At 34.5% G+C, this 16,206-nt stretch overlaps 1 protein-coding gene across 3 annotated transcripts in view; it reads right to left on the bottom strand.

Moving 5' to 3' along the window:
• Positions 1-16,206, bottom strand: part of LOC139100201 (mucin-2) — a 40,934-nt gene that overhangs the window by 9,010 nt on the left and 15,718 nt on the right. For all 3 annotated transcript variants that reach the window (XM_070652805.1, XM_070652806.1, XM_070652807.1), the window contains exon 2: positions 7,457-7,636. The gene's annotated coding sequence lies outside the window, so the exon portion shown is untranslated. The remainder of the gene's footprint in view (positions 1-7,456; positions 7,637-16,206) is intronic.

Below are 16,206 nucleotides of genomic sequence, written 5' to 3' on the forward strand. Positions count from 1 at the left end.
AAACAATAGCTTCTCTTTTGTGACAAATTCTTAACAGATGATTAAGTCATATTGAAGTTAGGATGATGAATGGAATTTGAGGTATTATTGATGGTTTGTTCTGGATGATTTGAGTTGGTTTATAGAGATTTGAAGGTGATTTTTGGGGAATTGGTACAACTATGACTAGCACAAGTTGGTTAGTCGATCGATACTCTGGCATCAATATGGCGTGCTTCGGGAATGGCCTGATTTCTATTTCCATCATCATTTGAGCTGAAATTTGGTCAATTTTGGACAATAATCCCTAAATTATTACCGAAATGCACGATTTACCCCAAACAGACAATGAGCCTAGTCACCCAAATGAGCCAGAGCTTGAGTTAACTTCGCCATTATAATTGAATATGATTGAGCATTCTCATGTCTGTTTGGGTACCCCCATAATTACCAACAAACCAAGTCACTGTGCCAATAAATCCACAACAATTACCAAAATCCATAAAGCCTCATTTTTTCATCATCAATTTCAATTTAATAATTTTATATAATTTAATAAATAATTTCATATAAAAACTTTTCCAATAAGCTTAGCACTCGCCAGACACGAGACCCCACTTAATTTTTTATGCAATTTTACTTTGTCTTCCGCTAATAAAAATCCAATAAATTAATTAACTTCAATAAAATTACATCAAACAAGCCTAATCGACCGAAATCACAGATTTGTGTAAAAATAGACGGTCGTTGTCGTAACCAATTTAGCATATCCAGTGAGAGAAATTGAGAGAATTTTCAAACTTTTACTTTCTTCATTTCTCATAAAAAAAAAATAAATCAGCTGATTGTGAAATAATCAGACATGAAAACGAAGATGATGTATGTAAAGTCAAAAAAAGAAAGAAGCGAAAAGAAGGAAATAAAAAAATGAATAAAAAATTTGTCGGTAAATGTGAGGAACGTGAATGAAGACTCAAAAAAAGAAAAGAAAGAAGGTTGAATAATAAGAAAATAAATTGAGAATTTGAGTGGTATTATGATAGATAGACTTTAAAGGTTGTGTTGGATATTATGGAGATTTGGTGTTGGAGTGGAATTGGCTGAGTTTTGCTACTAATTGGCTGTTTTAGTTGCTTCTTGGTCAAGGGTTAAGCCTTTCCTTTCCTATTCTCATTTTGACATAAATTCTTCAACTTTCTAGGATTTTTCGAGCCAAAAATCCACAAAAACACCCTAAATTCATGCATTTTAGACGAAAACTTCACAATATCCCCTTCAAATCCTCTTTGGATCCCTTTGACTTTGAATCCCAACTTGATTCCAAAAACATACTTAAAAACGCGCCTAAATCATGACTTACAGCCTTCCCTTGTAAGCCACAGTCAGTACAAAGTACAAATTTTGGTGATCATGATTTCAAAATGTACCCAAAAATGCACACAACTAAGAAATGACGGAAAATACAGCGACAGGTCGACTTGATTCTAGCCTTTGACTGGATTTAATAAAATTTGACATGAAGCTAGAGTCATGCTGACCTGAGACTGAATTTTTGGTGAATTCTACGTCGTGAGTCTTTCATATTAGCTCTAAGACATACAGGAAGTCTAAAAAACACAACTGTTACTCCCGAACCTTCCTTTATTGTCCCATACAGCATTTTATTTCAAAGTATGACATACTCCTCAGTAATCTCCAACCTGACTCAAGTCCCCACCTACTGAAGATTCCCTCATAATCACCAAAACCCCATTTAATTCCCAACAAAGAGTCATACTCTCCAACTACAAAAATTATTCCTAAATCACTTTATTAACATTATGACTGTATCCATCATCTCTCATACACATTCATTCCCATATAATGACAAATAGCAGCAATAAAACAAAGAATTAATGTGTTTTCATTAGTAAGAAATTTTTATGAGGTAATTTTAATCATCTTTAAGCATTCAGCATTCATTTAACTGAGTATTAAGGTATGAATGTATACAGACTTAAAATTAATCTAGTTTGAAGGGATTTTGGAAATATTGTCTTTGTTGATTGGATTTGAAGGAAATTAGAATGGAACCTTGAATGTGAAGTTGGAATGTAGAATTGTAGCAAAGTGGAGGTATGCTGCATATGAGCAGACTGAGCTATGTGGTATATTAATTGAGCTGGAATGTGGCCGAATAGCTCATATGGATGCCTGATTTTAGCCGAATTTGATACCAAAACCGAAATCTTGGATTCGACGAATTCTCGAGACCGAAACCTAGACCAAGACTACCCGGGACATCTCCATCTCAGTCTCGAAATCAAGTCCCTTAACATCAAGTCATAGTCACCACAATCTGCATCCGGATTTTGGATCAATTGACCGTTTTGTGGAATTTAGACCCAAACCATAATTTAATTCCAATTTTCTGCATTAATCCATACATGTCTCTCATGTATCCATGCCATCAACTCCACTCACACTTGAGTGTATATATCTCATATTTATTTAACATTTAATTTATTTTTATTTACCCATTTTTTTGTGCTTAATTCTGACAACAATAATAATCTCTCATAAAAACAAATCTTAATCTTATGCATAAAATTCCCACGTATCTTAATTTACATGAGCACACAGTGCCTTGCATGATTCATAAAAAAAAATGTAAAAAAAAAATTGTTCATAAAAAGTCACTCAAGACTGTAGACAAAGGTGTTGGATTTTTTAGATTATTGTTGCACTTAGTGCTGCATATGAGACTATTTATGATTTGGTTGAATTTATGAGCATGGCCGGCCTTGTGTGGTATAACCATGGCCTATAATTCAATCCTCAAACGTCTCTAGGGTAGCACTTACGAAAAAACCTTAAAATTCATTTCAACATGTCCTAACGCCACCCATGTGACCATTGTCCCCCATTTTGATGCAACACTAAATGAAACTTTCCGCACATCCAACAAAAAATAATTTAATTTATGTCATCTTGTCATTCAAAACTAAACATTTGAATTGTGTCCATCATACAAACATAGAAAGACAGAGTCACAAAGCCATGAAATTAGATTCACAAGACGGCATCCTCAGTAGAATATGAAGCAATGATTTAGGTGATCAAAAATTAAGAACGTGATGGCAATAATCATTATGAATTTTAAATTGACAAATTTAATTAAAAATTCAGATTTTAAATGGAAAATTGGAACAAAATTTGGATCAACTGCATTTGGTTGGATGGCACATGCAGCATGACGTAGGGAAGAGTTGGCAAGACTCCATTATGAAGGCTTTTGGAGTCCAGATTCCCAAAGTCAGGAATTGTTACAAGCTTTACGGTTCGGCCAGCAAAAGATTCAAATGGAAGGCTTAAAGTAGCAATCTAGGCTCCAAGTCGGAGTCCAGCAAGTAAATCGGAATCCATAGTTCCAGTACCTCAGTAATAACTTTCCAATCCAGCTACACCATCCTCAACATAACCTCAAAATGCTCATCATTTACAGCCCCCACAAAAAAACTTCACATTCCTAATCTCCAAAACTACAATTAATTACACATCACAAGTGCCAGCATGAGAATCGTGTCACGGAGTCAATAGCATCAAGTCGAGTCCACCTTTTTTTTTAATTTCCATTGTTTTATTTCAACGCAGTCGCGCACTTTTTTTCGCACCCGACTACATAATTTGTTGTGTACTTTTTTGCATCATCGCGTGCTTTTATGGCTACGCATTGCCGCATCGCGCTTGTGCTTATGCAAGGAACAAAAACAACAATAAAGTGTAAAAAAGAGAGATTTACGAGTGTGCGGGTCAGTGTGGCAAAACTTCGATTATTTCGATACAATTTGTGTAAGAAATTTAAATACTGTGAAATATGGACAGGCAGTGGGTGATGTAAGATGGATTTGAGTGTTGGAGGTGGAATTTGTGTTTAAAGCAGTCGTGGGTTCGATTCTCAATTTGATGAATTTTTGGTTTTTCCCATTCAGCACACGATTCAGCATGATTCTGACTTGGTGTCTGATTCGGTGGATTTCGACCTCAATTCAGACTTATGTCGGCATTTGGGACAACTTTCCATCTTTTATGCGCCATGTGCTTTCACGTTTTTCACTTACTATGTATCCAATGGTGCATTTATGAGGGGTTTTGGGGGTCAAAATTCATTTTTTTGGATAAATTCTTCAATTTTTTAGGATTTTTCGTTAAAATTCTAAATTTTGGCAATCCATGCCCCTTTGCCAACCACACCCACTACCCAGTACCCTTTACCCCTTCCCCATTACCCTATCCCCATTCCCAAAACCCAATGATTCTGGAACCGCACAACAATCCAAATGGATTCCCATGTCCGATTTTCATGTCCGATTCCTCAATACAGAGTTGACAGAACTACAATATGGAGGCGCCTCCATTGAAGTCCGGACTCCCAAAGTCCAGCCAATTCTGCTTCCAATCCACTCCAATTCCAACAATCTCATCTCATCATCTTTTGCCTCATTTCATCCAATCATCGGCATGTCATCAATTTCTAAACATAAATTCCAATCACGTCTCTAAAGACAAATGAAAGCAATTGTAACAAAAGATCACGATTAATTGCGACACACAGATTTGAGAGCTTTGTTATTGTTTTTGAGCTGAATAGTCTTCAGTCATTCATCAATTTGTCAATTTTTTTAAACATTTTTTATTGTCGTGCTAAAATTGAGATGATGATGATGATGATGAAGAGATTGTTGAGAGGTGTTGGGAAAGAACTTTTTGTGGTAAATGATGTGGATTTATTTGGGATTATTGAGGTGAAGTACTAGATTTTTGGATGAAGGAGTAGAATTTGAACGATGTACTAGATTTTGAGGTAAGTTGCTTGAATTAAGGTAGTAGAATTCGAAATAAAGTACTAGAGTTTTGGATTAAGTACTAGATTTTTGGAGATGAGGTACTAGATTTGAGGATAAAGTAATCGAATTTAATGTGAAGTACTAGAATTCTGAATCAAATAAAAGAATTTGGACCTAAGTACTAGAATTTGGAATTAAGTACTAGAGTTTGGGATAAAGTACTAGAATTTGGAACGAGGTATTAGAATTTTGATATTAATCACTGAAATGAAGGACTAGTTTTATGGATTTAGTACTAGAAAGTGTGATAAAGTACTAGAATTGAATATAAAGGACTAGAATTTGGTATGAAGTACAAGATTATGGAATGAAGTACTAGAATTTAGATACTTAAAGTCAAAATGAAGTACTAGATTTTGACCAGAACCCCATCTCTGACTCATCACCAATCCCACAACAACCATTTACCTCTCAAACTATTATTTTTTTTTTCACATTGTTCAAGGAACATTTCATGTCTATGATTAGCACCAATTTGATGCTATTGCATAATGTTTGCCCCACGATAATCATCATCATCTTGTTTTACTATTGCTATTATTAATTGATCATGCATATTCACATCTTTGAAGAAGATTTTTTTGTGTTTAAAAATTAGAATTGAATCGACATGGCAATGAACTTCTTTGAAATTCATGTCAATGGCAAGTGATGATGTTGAGATAATTTCGAGGTAGCTTGTGTTTTTGGAGATGAATTTGCATGAAATGGTTTGAGGGGATTTTTGTGGGTTGGGAAGTGACTTGTGGTGAATTTTGTCAGATTTTTTGGTGGGAATTTTGGGGAAATTTGGGATTTTTTGGGTGTATTCGGGGAAGGGGTAGGGGTAGGGTATAGCTAACCTCCCCAGACTCCAATTTGGGGTCCACCCGACCTTCCAATTTGCCAAAAAGCTCTTCAAATTGCTCCCCAACCAGGAAAATCTAAACCAAAGCAAATAACCCAAAAATTGAACATTCTGACGAAATTCCCCACAAGGGGTCCACTACCCAACCCATATTCTGCGTGGTGTACATCTGGCAAAAATCCAAATCTAAAGCTTAGCATTTAAAAATAACTAAAAAATCTCATAATAATAACAACAATTAAATTGCCATCCCGCGTAGTCTTTTCATTCAAAATTCGTACAATTATTAAGCACTGCTGTGCACGACTACTAAGGTGTCAAGTTCCAACAAAATCCAACAAACTCAAAATTATTCGTCACTTGACGTTTAAAAAAGTTTATTTGCAGAGTCAAATTTAGTGTTGATAAGTATTGAAGTAAATAAGCTTTGGCTGTAAAGGACATTGATGATTGTTTGAAGACTTCTTTTCGAGAATTTTTTTGAGACAAAACAGATGTTGAAGCTTCCTGACAAATAATGAACATTTTTGACAGTTTAGATTGTAAATAAGTAGTTTTTGTGCAGGTTGAGAATTGAGATTTTTGGGTAATTAGCTTTGAATGAATTTTGGTGTTTGGAGGCTTTGGAATTGTATTCGATATTCCAGTACTTCATCCAAAAATCTAGTACTTTATTCTAAGTTCTAGTACTTAGTTGTAAATTCTAGTACCTTAATTCAAGCATTTTATCTCAAAATCTAGTACGTTGTTCAAATTCTGGTACTTCATCTTAGATTCTAGTACTACATTCTGACTTTTAATATCTTAATTCCAGTACTTAACCTCAAATTCTAATAATTCATCTCAAGTTCTAGTACATTTTCCAATCAAAACTTCGAAAAATCTAGTACTTCATCCTAAAACTCTAAACCTATCCAACTCAAATCCACTCTAAACTCTCTAAATACCTTCTAAAAACACTTTACTTACTCAATACCTCAAAAATCACCATTGGTAGGGATAGAAAAATCAGTAAAAGCTTTAAAACTATGCAAAAATAATAAAACGAAATGAAAAACTTCAATGCCAACACAAAACGGCAACGGCAATAGCAGGCAGCATTGCAAAAAGTATTGAAAAGAAAATAATTTACTTTTTATTAAAAAAATGAATATAAAAAAGCCAGAGAACTTGTGCATGACTCAATGTTTGACATGCTTTAGGAAAATATAATGAAATTGGTAATTTGCAAAAAAGGTTTTTTTTTATTGCTGCATGGAACGAGGCATGCTGAACGTTTGTGAGGCATTTGAGGAATAAAATGAAATTTAAATGGTTTTTATGAGGCATTTAAGTCTATTGAGTTAGGAATGTTGATGTAAAGTTGTATTAGAATTGAATTTGAAGTACTGGAATGTGTCATTAAGTACTAGAATTTGGAATAAAGTACTAGTATTTTGTTTTAGGTACTAGAATAGGTGCTGAAATACTAGAATATGAAATGAGCTACTAGAATTAAAGTTGAAGTACTAGAGTATTAGATGAAGTAATAGAATTATACAAAAAGTACTAGAATTGAAGATAAATGACTAAATTTCATATAATGTATTAGATTTTTTAACAAAGTGCAAGATTAGCTGATTTAAAATACAAATTATATCCATTTAGTACTAGAATGTCCACTGTAGTACCAGATTTTCCCATTTACTTTGACATATTCCCAACAAAACCCAATAAAATTTCATTAAATATTCATCTCACTTACTTCTACGTGCACATCTAATTGAATCCAAAAACGTAACCAATTACGTCCAAATTATTGCGCAAAACTGAATCGCTTTTTTCCTATTCAGCTGCCGTTTATGCTGCTGATGGTGTCGTTTGTGCTGATTTCAATCTGTTTTTTTTGCTTCTTCTCCTCTTCTTCTTCTAGTTTCTAGTTCAACTGTAAAGATTAAATTGAAAATGTTTTCATTTTTTAAAGTCAAATACATTGAAGTAGTTGCGGTTAAAAGTGAAGATGTAAAGAAAATTGCAGAAGATTTTTGTGTGGCAACTCGAATGCTGTAGTGTTGAGTTTTGTGAAGATTTTTGAAAATTTTAGATGAAATTTTGCAAATTTTCAATTAATTTTGACAAATTTGAATGAAATTTTGTCAAAATCAGTCAAAAATGCACAAAAGTCCTTAAAATAATTGAAAATTTGAAAAATTAGTCAAATTTGTAACTGAAATGTACAAAAAAATCCAAAAATTCTCCAAAATTCCTTCAAAAATTGTCAATGTTTTAATAAATTCAGACCCTCGTCTCTTCAAGTCACTCAATATGATCCAAATTTCATCCAAATCTGATCCAAAATCCCCTAAACGACCATCATTACATGTGAAAGTATTCCAAAAGCCTGCAATTTAATGAAAAGAGAAATGAAAAATTAATTAAAATTCATTAAAAAAAAGTCGATGATATTGGAATTAATGGAATTAATTAAATCGTTAATGTGCAACTGAAATTGTTCATTTTTTCGCATTTTTCATTATTAAAGAGTTTGCAAATTGATGATTGAGATTGTTAATTGGATTACTAAGTGGAAGTGCCATAGATTGAGTTGTAAGTCGGTTAATTCATCCAAAATCCATCAGATCGGCTGCAGACCGGCACTAAGCCGACTTGACTCGAGCGTAGAGCTGGATATGGCCAATTTCAGACTCATTCTAGCTTTTCCAAGCTCCCCAGCAATTTGATGCCTTTAACAGCCTCAAAATCCGACAATTTAAACCCCTTCTCCCCAACCTTACACCTTCTGTATCCAAACTCCCCACCAACTACTCAAAAACCTCAAATCTAGGTCACCAGCTACCGTAAAACAATCAATTAACTCCAGCTGACTCATCTTCATTACAATCACGTCTCATTCCATTCCATCATCATCAATACATTCACTCAGCATTTCCCAATCGACCAGCTTTTTTTTTGCTTCACTTAACATCAATAAAATGAAACAGAAGAAGATGCACAGCACACAGCAAGTATCCAGTTTATTGCACGATAAGCGATCATGAGACGAAACGTGACAAACAATTTCAATTACGTATGGCCTAGCGGTGCATTTTATGCTTGTTATGCATGTTATGTGGTCAGTACCGAGTGACATAAGAGTGACAAGGAAGGCATAGGACAGTGAAATGACTGGAAATTGGGATATAATCCAGTGTGGCTCTGACGTTTGGCCAAATTCGATCAAATTTGACCAAAATCAAGTCAGTCTGGGGCTGGAAGTACAGGAGCTCGTTGTAAAACTGGAAACTTTGAGTCACTTGTCAATGCCTGTCAAGTTGAGGCTGTCAAGTGGAAATTAGATGGCACATGAGGACAAAAAGGGCAAAAGTGTAGTCAACGTGATTCTTAACCGAAGTCTCACGAAGTTTCCCGAAGTCTCGATCTCAACAAATCAGCATCAGGAATCCTACTTAACAGCCACCAAAGTACTCAGCTCTTGCCATAAGCTCCCAAATTTACACCATTTCCCCATCTTGTACTTCCCGGGACATTGATTCTTTCGTCATTTCAATTTTCAATTGATATTATATCATCGAGTACATACACATGTTGATTAACAAGAGAAGAGCTGCTAAAGCTGCTGTTGTGTGATGCGATTGGAAAACAATTGCGTAACTTTTAATTTGTTTGACTGTCTAATTGAGAGTTTGATGGGATTTTAAGAGACATAAGTGATGGGCTTTTGAGTTGCTTTTGTTTCAGATTTTTTGAGAGGGTTTTTGAAGATTTGGGAAGGAGATGATTGGTGCTTGAGATGGTGAATATTAAGATTTAGGGTTGTCAATTGTAAGGTTCGAATTTACTGAATTTTCGGATTGGCTTCAGAATTGCAAAAATAGGTTAATTGGTCAAAAAAACGGTTTTAGGTCGGTAAGCCCTGTCCATATGTAGGATTTTGGATCAGTTAACCAACTTGAGCTATTCAGATCAATTGAGTTCTGAAGTTGTGAACCCTGGTCACATCTGAGCTTAATTATTGAGCTCTTAAAATCCAGGGAACCATTCTGGCTCTGTGGTACTCAAACTAGATACAAACGGTAACCATTCATGACTACCACTAAAAATACCATTCAGCACAGTCACTTGCTCAACCATTTAAATCCCAAACTCTATAATAGAAATATAAAAATTAGACAGTCTGACTTCATCTTTATCCCATAAACTACAACAAAAATTTGTCTACCGGTTTTCCTCAAAATCCATTACTAAGCTTCACGTGCTTGACTCTTGCCGACTCTTCTTTATTGCTACTTTTTTTTGTGTGCTGTATTTATAGACAAAAAAGCAACAAAAAAAGTCGACAATAAAGAATTTTTTATTATTATTTTAAGATTTTTGCAGACAAAAAAAGTCTTTTGAATGATTTTTGGAACTGACTTGATGAGATGTGCTGGATATTTCCATAAAAATTGAGGATTTTTGGGAAAAATTGAAAATTTTGTTAAAAATTGCTTGATTTTTGAGGATTTTTTTGGACTTTAAATTGACAAAACTTCCAAAAACAAGAATTTTGACCCCAAAACCCCTCTTCCATCCCTAAGTCCCCCCCATCTCCTCAGTTCCCCCAAAAAAATGACTCACAATCCTCCACAGCCAACACTGATTAATGTCATTTTCTACGTACTTTAAATAATAGTCATTTACCCAAGTCTTGCTTGATTTCCGTATTGTTAGGTGCAAGTGTAATTATAATTCATTAGATCTGTACGGATGATTATATGGCATGGCTTGATTGTGAGGAATTGAATAACAGACGGAGTGACTTGAGACTTGATATTGAGATGTTCATGGATTAATGAACTGAATGGAAATTAAAGAATTGGAAAATTAAAATGCTGGTTTAAGGCTGTTTAGTTGCTTTTTGAGACCTACTTGTTCCTTACCTCCTCTACAGTAGTCAAGGGGTTAGTTTGGGGTCTAAATAGTAAGGCAATCCAGAACACCACCTAACAAACAATGAGTATACTCATAACCATGCTCCTTGTCTGCTCAGGACACCTATCACACCTCCCCAGTACCCCTGCAAAATAGATCAACCTCATCTGCATTAAGCAACCCATACTCATCAGCAATAAATGACAAATGATCATTACATGAGCTAAAATATCCAATTTTTTTTCGTACCCAAGTCTTTGTGTAATAATTTTTAAAGAATATAAAGCGATTCTCACGAATTTGGCATTAAATCGTCATTAGACTAAAATATTATTTAAATATCTCGTCTCATCAGCATGTTCATGCTTCATATAAATTTTTTTGTACAATTAGACTGACTACAATTGTGGCTTTTAATGAAATAACACTTATTTTTAGTGCAGGTAGTAAGTAATTTGGAGGATGTGATCGTGAGAAGCTGGAAGTGGAGATTAATTTTTTTGAGGTTAGAATTGAAATGAAATTAGGTTAAAAAATGTGGATTGCTTCCTGAAGATGTATGTCAGGTTAACCACAATTTTAGAGGTTCTGAAGCCCTGGATCGGGAGTGGGCAACCTATTTTTCGCGGCACTTTTTAGTACGTTGACTGAAACCGCACACAGTACATGGTTTATGGCATTTTTGAGTATTTTTGACATACAAGTGTGTCGCGGCACACAGGTTGCCCACCACTGCCTTGGTCAAGGATAAAGGGGAATTTAGGAGTAAGCCCCTGTCGAAAAGGAACTTGATGACTACCCCCGGACTTAAATACGCTCAACAAATCCATTGTCTATCAACCACAAAAACTAAAATCCCCAGAATCACCAACAAAAACTGATCTTTATTCATTTCCATGCCTCAAAGCAGCATCAACAGCAGCACACGAATCTTTAATTCATGCAATTTCAAGTAACGAGCATTTAATTGGACATATGACACGAAGGTTAGCCTTTTAAGACACAGCTGACATAAAAAGACACTTAATTTAGGTTCCATTAATCTGTTGGACCTTCCAAAGCTTCTATCTTTGCCAAATTCATCAATAAGACTCGACCTTGCCAAAAAATTATTAATTTTTTTCAAAAATGACATGACACAAAAAATAAGTAATCAGCAATTGATCTGATTCCACACCCATAAGTCACACACATGTGTGAATTGTTTAATGTAATTTAATGGCACATTTCAGTTGTGTGAGGTAGCGGCACCCAGAAATTAAATACAGCAAGCCAGCAAGCAAGCTGTTTGTGAGAAATAATAAAAAATAAATGAATTTAAATTTTTTAAGTGCTGTGCTGGATGGATTAATGGATGGGAAAGCTTGATGGTAGGTAAAGGTTGGGAATTTGAAGCAATGCTTGAGATTTGAAGCATTGCTTCATTGACAAAACTTAAGTTTGAAGCTAAGCTTTGAAGCATTGACTCAAATTTGAAGCCTAAACTCAAAATTGGAGCAAAAATTTAAATCATTGACTCAAAATTGAAGCGTGACCTCAAAATTGAAGCAAAGCTTTGAAGCATCGATTCAAATTTGAAGCGTGACCTCAAAATTGAAGCAATGCTTTGAAGCATTGACTCAAATTTGAACAATTTTAAAGCAAAATTTCTACTTTAGAGCAGCGTCTCTGAACTCAATTCCATCCAACAAAAACTTGATCTCCAGACCTCATTCCATCACTCATGCATCCATACAGACTATAAACAATTTTTCAAAAAAAAAAAAAAAAAAAAATAATAAAAATTACGTCTCTAATTCATTACATTTGTGCCTACATAGAAGGATGCCATTGTTGCTATTTTAAATTCTGCTACAATTGCTACACATGTCTTTGTGCACATTATTGAAAATAATATGAGAATATTAAGGCCTTCACATGTCACACAGCTTGACATCTGAACAACAACACAGCACAGACTTAAATTTTTTCCTACTTAGAAGATCAGCGAGCTTTTATGCTGTACTTAATTTGTAATTTTGTGCTGAATATGTTGTGAATTTATGGAAATTGTGGCCTAATTCTTCATCTCACTCGCATAGGTGTCATTCATGCTGACTTGACCAACTCACAGAACTGACAATTTTTGATGGCCTTTTCAGCTATAATTAATGCGATTTTGAATTGAATTTGAGATCAGTTCCGTGACCTTCGATTAATGTTTTTCAATGGTGTGCTCCTGACCGTTGCATTGATGGGTCAATTGTGATGTTTAATTTGTAGAAAATAAAAGTAAAGCGATGCTTTGAGGAATTCAAAGTTATTTTGAGTAAATGATTTTTTGTTTTAGAGCTTATGCATTGCTTTGCAATCATGGGTACGGAACTGATCAAGATGATTAAAAAATGATAAAAAGTCATAATTTTGTCATCAATACTCAGGTTTTGCTTCGAAATTGAAGCTTCGCTCCAAAACTGAAGCATTGCTTCAAAATTGAGGCGTTGATTCAAAACTGAAGTTATTATTCAAAATTGAAGTTTTGCTTCAAAATTGAGGCTTAGTTTCAAATCGAATGATTAGCTTTAAAACTAAGGCTTTGCATTAGAACTAAGTCGAAGCTTCAAAATAAAGCTTAGCTTCAAAATTTAGGCTGTACTTCAAAACTGAGACTTAACTTCAAAACTGAGGTTTGGCTTAAAAATCTAGGTTTCGCTTTAAATCTGAGGCTGAGCTTTAAATTTGCGGTTTTGCTTCTAAACCAAGGCTTCACTTAAAAACTAAATGTAACTAATTGACTTAAATCATTACCTTTAAATTTAAATTAATTACTCAACATCCAAAATACACCAGGAAATTAACCACAAAATTTCCCTAAAATTCATTCAAGTCAAAACTCATTCACCATAAAGCCAAGAAATAAACAAAATAAAGTAAAACACAGCACAACATTAGCATAAGACATTCACTTACATGCCAATTACATAACATCAGTTTAACATACTCAGATGTTTTTTTTTTAGTTTCATTTCTCTTTCTTTTCTGACTTCGACTTTATTTCTTTCTCATGCATATAAAGCAACACACAATAAAATTGAGAAGCATGAAGGAACAACAATAAAAAATAAGAATTTAGATGCAGTCATTGTTTCTGTCTTTTACTGTCGTTGCTCAGTTGGCTGTGAGTCATTTTGTGTTAGTTGAAGGAGTTTTTGTGACTTTTTTGTGGCTGATTTGGTGGCTGGAATGGGGAATTTTGAGGTTAGGGCAATATGTTGTGGGGTAATGGGGACTTGGGTGTCTGAATTAGGTTTTATGGTGTCTTAGGAGCTTCAAGCAGATTGACTAGAGTCTTTAAGGAGTTTTAGACCCTTTTTGAGTCCCAACTCCTCATGCCTGAACACGAATCTGGGTCAAATGGCCCTAAAATTCCCAAAAATCACTATATTCACCTTAAATCACCAAATTCACCTCAATTCACCTCAATTCATCAACATTAAATGCCCCATTAAACAAACAAAGTCCCCCAAATTACCCAAACAATACCCTCAGCATGATCCAAAACTCTCATCAATCAACATCCTCAAAAGCCTCAACAAATTTGAGCATTATTGAACTATTAATGTTGATCTTCAATCACAATTGATTCACATCGATCAATTTATAGCCGCACAAAGTCATCATTGAAATGAATCTGATGTGTTTGAAAATAAATTACCAGCAAATTAAAGCTGTGAGGAAATACTTAAGTTGTTTGTAATTTTTTGTGTGCATTTATACTTGATGACAGGATGCATGGCTTTGGAGCATTTAGTGTGAAATTGGAATTTGAGGGAATTTAAACCAATTTAACTTCAAAATTGAGCAACTAAGCTTCAAAATTCGACAACAAAGCCTTAAAATTTGGCAACATGGCTTCAAAATTTGGCAACATAGCTTCAAACTTTGGCAACACAATCTCAAAATTTGGCAACTTAATCCAAAATTTGGCAACGTAGCCTCAAAATTTGGCAACATAGCCTCAAAATTTGGCAACATAGCCTCAAAAGTTGGCAATTTAACCTCAAAATTTGGCAACATAGTCCAAAAATTTTTCAACATAGCCTGAAAAATTGACAAATTATCCTCAAAAAGTGCAAATCATCCCAAAAATCAGCGAAAATATAACAAGGACTTCCGATGACTCCAGCACATCTTCAACATCATCAAAAAGCTGATCGATCAGGTCATTAATAAATCAATCAATCAAATCTCAAAAATTAATTAATTTATCGCCTTCAACTTCACATCATCATCACCATACATGCTGTATATCCATCAACATCCATCCACTCAACAGTCAAGTTCAAGGAATAACTTCGATTCGCAGTTCAACAAAACAATAAATGGCCAATTGTCCATAAAGCACAAAAGATGATGAGCGCATCACCCAAAAGGTCCATTTATGGATAAAGTCATAAAAAAAAAGTCACAGAAAATATGAATGAAATCTGAAAAAGTCAGGAATGCGATAAAATGTTGAATGAGGCAGACACGTCGTGTGCGTGTGAAATAATTATTGGAATTAAATGCAATAATTTTGTATTTAAAAGATGTTTATGATGTAAAAGTTATGAATGGGGCTGTAAATTACAATTATATGAAATATGCAAGGGTGGAGTGACTGATGCAGAGTACGCAGGATGTCATTTAAGATTTGACTCCCAACTCTGGGCCATTTTATAAGAAATGAGGTCCATTTTGAGGTTATGTCAAGATATGACATGATTATCATACCTTCTTGATCAGTGACGGTCAACCTGTGTGCCGCGACACAATACTGAACTGCTTGCCATGTTCGATTTCACTCAAAGAGGGCCGCGACACAAAGGTTACCCACCACTGATCTAATGGGATGATTTATGATCAGTATTGTCCAAACTGTGTGCCGCGGTACATTAAAGTATCGTCAAAATTGTATGAAAAATGTCATGACCCGCATGCCTTGAGCTTGTTGGTTTTTTGGCTTCGAAGCTTATCTCCAGGGTGTCCCGTGGCACACAGTGTGAACAGCACTGATTCATATGAACTCATTATCACAACTTATGGACTAAAATGCACAAAATTCATTACTTTATGCTAATTATTGAATAAAAAGTTCCTTTTTATGACCAAAAATTCTCAAAACGTGCGTCATATTCTGAGAAATAGTTTAATGTCTCCCCCAAATATGGCGCACAAAATTACTATTTTTTCTCTTAATTTATATCCAAAAATGTCACTAAATTGGCATTCCATTTGACATTCCAATTTACTTTAAATGATCCAATCGCTCCTTAAATCCATAAAACAACAAGTCGTAAAAGACTTCTTCAGGTACTAATTGGAGATTAAATTAAACACTGATCTAGTCTTTAAATAAATAAATACTAAAAAAAAAGAGAAAATCACCAAATTGATTCATCAAAATAAGGCTCGAATATGCAATAACCAACAATTAATCAACGATTAAGCTTCAAGATCATCAATTTAAAAATAAAAAATGGATTTTTGGGGAAGTTGATGTTGATGTAAATTGAGTTAGACAGCACTGACATAAATTATCCCATTTGTTCAGTGGTGGGCAAT

Source organism: Chironomus tepperi, unplaced genomic scaffold (assembly GCF_022539635.2).
Source record: "Chironomus tepperi strain 1889 unplaced genomic scaffold, CSIRO-AGI_Ctep_v1 contig_58, whole genome shotgun sequence".
Taxonomy (NCBI): domain Eukaryota; kingdom Metazoa; phylum Arthropoda; class Insecta; order Diptera; family Chironomidae; genus Chironomus; species Chironomus tepperi.